A 4,300-nucleotide genomic window follows, 5' to 3' on the forward strand; every position below is an offset into this window, starting at 1 on the left:
CGACCATATTCCATAGCTACATTACTCAGGTAGGGATGGGACGATCCTAGTGACTCTCCGCCCCCCGGGCGAGTACTTCCTCGCCTCCATGTGGCCCGGGCCTAAAAAAGTTGGTCGGGTTGGAAAGCCGGGGGAAACAGCCTCCCCGGGTAACGCCCACCGCAGTCCCCCTGCTAACGTGGCGGGGGCTGTGTGAAAGCTACAGGCGCTGGAAGCCACAGCTGGGCCTTGGGGGGGAAATCGCACTTCCCCTCTCCCGGGAGACGTTGAGCATAATCTAATCTAATCCAGGTATAGAGGTCCCGATCCGACATTACAATCCAGAGTACCGTGAACTCCTACCTGAACAACACTGGGGACCGGGGGTGGTAGCTTGTCAGGGGCCAACCAGGTGGGGGAGCTCCAGAAACATTCGGGACATACGCAGGTAACATCTGATTAGGGGGCAAGATAGGCGATATAGCTCTCTCTCGACGACAGAATATGACGATGCACACCCTCGGTCAACAAGCTCGGCCTATGGGGCGATAAGAGTGGTCTAGTACTCACCTTTATGGGAACGAGGGATATGAACCCCGACGTTCGATACCTTAGGTGTGTATCTATCCAATTATGTAGAATGGGACGATCTTGTCGACTTCCCACCCTTTGACGAGTACACTCGTGCCTCCAAGTGACCCGGACATAATAAAGTTGGATCGGGTGGAAAAGGTTATAAGTTAAACTCCGGCGGGGCCCCTGCAGACCACCATATCTGCTTGAGTAGGCTGATAAACCACTCTTGGGCTCACTCCCACTGGCAGGCGAGTGCACCGGCACTCCAGTCACCGGAGGAAATGCTATCAGTAATCAGTAATGTAGGAAGCAGGCGTTAATAGGAGAGTTTGCCAGTACGCTGAATTCTAAACAGCTGATCAAGATTCGTAAACTCTCCTATGCCCGACAGCGTGTACGAATGAGTGTGTGTGTGTGTGTGTGGGTGTGTGTGTGTGTACGTGAGCGTCGGCGGTGTTATAATTGTCGAAATGTTTTGATGTACCGCGGGCGAGTAACGAAACGCCAGCGTCCGCTAAAACGAATAGCGGGCGTCGAAGTCCGTTGACTCGAACAGGTGAAACAAAGAAAGAACACTAAGAACGTTGACCGACGCGTGGATAAAAAGGACGTGCCCGCGGCGCGTGGGCAAGAGTTATACGAAAACCACGATACGACGATCACGATTACGATTACGGATTACGATTACGGACTGGCGGCGAGTGTATGTTCTGTCTCGATTTTGTATTGTTTCTATCGTCGCGTTCTGTGTATAATAAACGGATAGATATTCCAATAAACATTCTATTCCTACAGTAATCAGTAGGGCCACCTAGGGCGGCAGATCTAGGGGATTTTTCCATTTCGGGATGATGCAAGAATATCCAGATGGATCTGACACTTCATAAGCATGTTTTAGTTAGTCGGAGAAGTCTGAAGGCCCCGAAAAGCACAGCCTCTCGCCTCTACGTGATGCCGCCTCGGATCCTGTCTGGAGATTCGACTCTAGACAGGATGCGAAAGAGAGTGACCTTCTGTTTCAGATAAGGGATGGAAGCCAGCACGAACAGGAGAAGGGGAAGAGAAGCTGAAGGAACGGACTACGACCTAGCAGGACACGTATCGTTTTTCGAGCCCTGGAACGAGAACAGGCTAGTGAGTCAGTACTTTCCATGGGTGACCAGGATCGATACCTTTGGGGCCCATATCCATAAGGATAGTTTTGGAATCTTGGTGTGGATAGGCAAGAAAGAATGGACTAATTAAATGGAAATAATTAAACACTATAAATTTAATCTTTATTCAAAAGAAAAAGAAAGGTCGCACAGTTGAGTCGCTCGACGCGTCCGTGTTCGCGTTACGGTAGGAGAACGACTTCGGGGGACACGAGGGCTAGAATGGTCTCGTCTGGGCACGTCTGTCTGGGCGAGAACCCCGATGGAGCTGATGTTCCACCAACACCCGGGCGAGCTTGCTCGTCTGGTGAGGGGAATTTCGGCGAAGTTGGGGGCCCGACCGGTTCAAGTCCACTCACCGCACCTCCTCGTGGGGTCCCTGGGCCTCCGCCTCAGTAGTTGGAGATCGCCTGCGAGATCCAATTTGCTGGCAGCGGGGGGCGAACGCGGTGAGCTGGCAACGGGATGGAAACATTGAAGACCAGGGCAAGATGGGAGTTGGGGCTGGTCCGCCCGCAAGGACTTGGCATATGAGAATGACAACAAACAGATTTAACGTTTACGGTGCAGGGGGCGTCGGATCCCCCAGTACCGGCGCGGATGGGAGTGGCCGACCGGGCTCCCCCGCGTCGTTATCCATCGACCGGGAGAACACTGCGGTAGACCGCCAGGCCGCAGTGTTCAGCTTTGCTACTGGTGAGGAGGCGTCAGGGGCGGGCACAACGTCTGCCTCTGCGTCTGGTCTACTGAGCGACGTCTCTGTCGCTGCTCCGGGACCGTCTGGATCGAGTGGTGTGCCGGTGGAGCGTCTGCCGACCGTTCGGCTGCAGTGCCTCCCGAGCGACCTGGGTCGATGACCCAGCACGATGAGCGTGGATGTCAGCATGCCGCTCGGCGACGACGACTCGGATGCGTCGTCGACAATTTCCGCGGCGTCGGCACGCTCCGACGTTGTCGGTTCCGGCGATACGGAGAGGCGCAAACGAGGGCGTCTCCCAACAATAGGGGAGTACGTCGGCCTGGCCGAGGCTAAGCGGAGGCTCCTGGAGCCCACGCTGATGGAGCGCCAGCAACAGGAGGAGGCGGATGTGGAGGACCCATCGGTACTCCCGCGGCCAATTCACAGGTCCTCCAAGCCGCTGCCGGCGGAGGACGCGGTATCCCCCGAAATGCGGCACGCCCCTACGGCGGACCTCGGGCGGTCATCTTCGATAAGATTGCGGTCATACAGAAGGTTGCCAAGTCCAGCCGAAATCTGAAGGGGACATACGTCCGATCGCTGCATATTAAGCACGCGGCTGCGGAGCAGGCGAAGAGGACGGTGAGCTTGGAGCGGGAGGCCGAGCTGGAGCGCGAGCTCAGAGAGCTTCGGGCCCGGCTTTCGGCTGCGGAGACTCTCTCGCGTGGGCGCGATTGTGGGACGGCTGTCGGCGCGATGGAGACCGGAGCGCCGAACGCGTTGGTGATGCCGCCGCCTTCGTCTCCGGCGCCTGTCCCGACTCGCCCCCGGCGGTCCGACCATGTCGTGGCTGCTGGGCTGGCGCCGCTCTCGCCTCCGCGGGTTGTGCGAGGGGTATCCCCGCGGAGGGGCAAGGCTGGATCAGGTTTTCACAGCGAGGGGTGCGTAGGGGTCTTCGGGCTCCTACGTAACACTCTGACCTGCGTCAAAAACCACGATGAAGCTGATGTTCGACCTACAATCAGGCGACACTTCGGTGTTGCCTGCTGCGGCGAACTTCGGCGAAGTCGGCGGGCCCGGTCTGGTCAAATCCACTTACACCACCTCCACGTGGTGCCCCCTGGGACCCTTGGCGGCTTCGGCTGTGAAGGGTGCTAACGGTGTAAGTGGTAGGAGAGGAGGGAGTATAAACGAAATAATTATGGATAGTACACGCAAAACGATGATGGTTACTGCTCCAGGGGATCTCGGTGCCCCAGGAGCCGGCGCAGGTGTGGTGGTTAAGCAGGCCACACCTGTGTCGTTATCTGACGACTGCGGGGCCCGTTTGGTGGACCACCAGGCCAGCGGTGTCTTGTTAACTACTGGCGAAGGAGGGGGTAGAAATACCCCCTCAGAGGCGGTGCCTGGCCCTTCGGGGCCGGCCCGCCCGATGACGGGAGGTGCACCGATGGTGCGCCTCCCTGACGGCCTGGTCAGGTGCTCCAGCTCCAGGAGCATCGACCGGGTCGTCGCCATCAGCGACGACGAGGACGTAGACTCTAACGGGTCTACGATGTCCGCACTGACAGGGGCGGACTCGCGAAGGCCAAGCATAAGCAGCTCAAGCTTACGCATAAAGAGCAGGGCCTCCGCGAGGAGGACATTCAGGACCGGGCGGTGACGCCGCCCCCGGTCACAAAATCTTGCGTGAGGCTGCCACCGGGTGAAGCGGTGGCAGAAGAGATGCGGCGTGCCCCGACGCCGGACCTGGGTGCGGTCATTAACGACCGCATCCCGGTCATAGAAAAGGTGGCGCGCTGTAGCGCCAACCTGAAGGGGACGAACGTCCGGGCCCTCCGGGAGGCCGCCCTGCAGATCCGCTATGCGGCTGCAGAGCAGGCAAAACGGACGGTGCTCTCCGAGCGAGAGA

Source organism: Dufourea novaeangliae, unplaced genomic scaffold, assembly GCF_001272555.1.
Source record: "Dufourea novaeangliae isolate 0120121106 unplaced genomic scaffold, ASM127255v1 scaffold345, whole genome shotgun sequence".
NCBI classification, from domain to species: Eukaryota; Metazoa; Arthropoda; class Insecta; order Hymenoptera; family Halictidae; genus Dufourea; species Dufourea novaeangliae.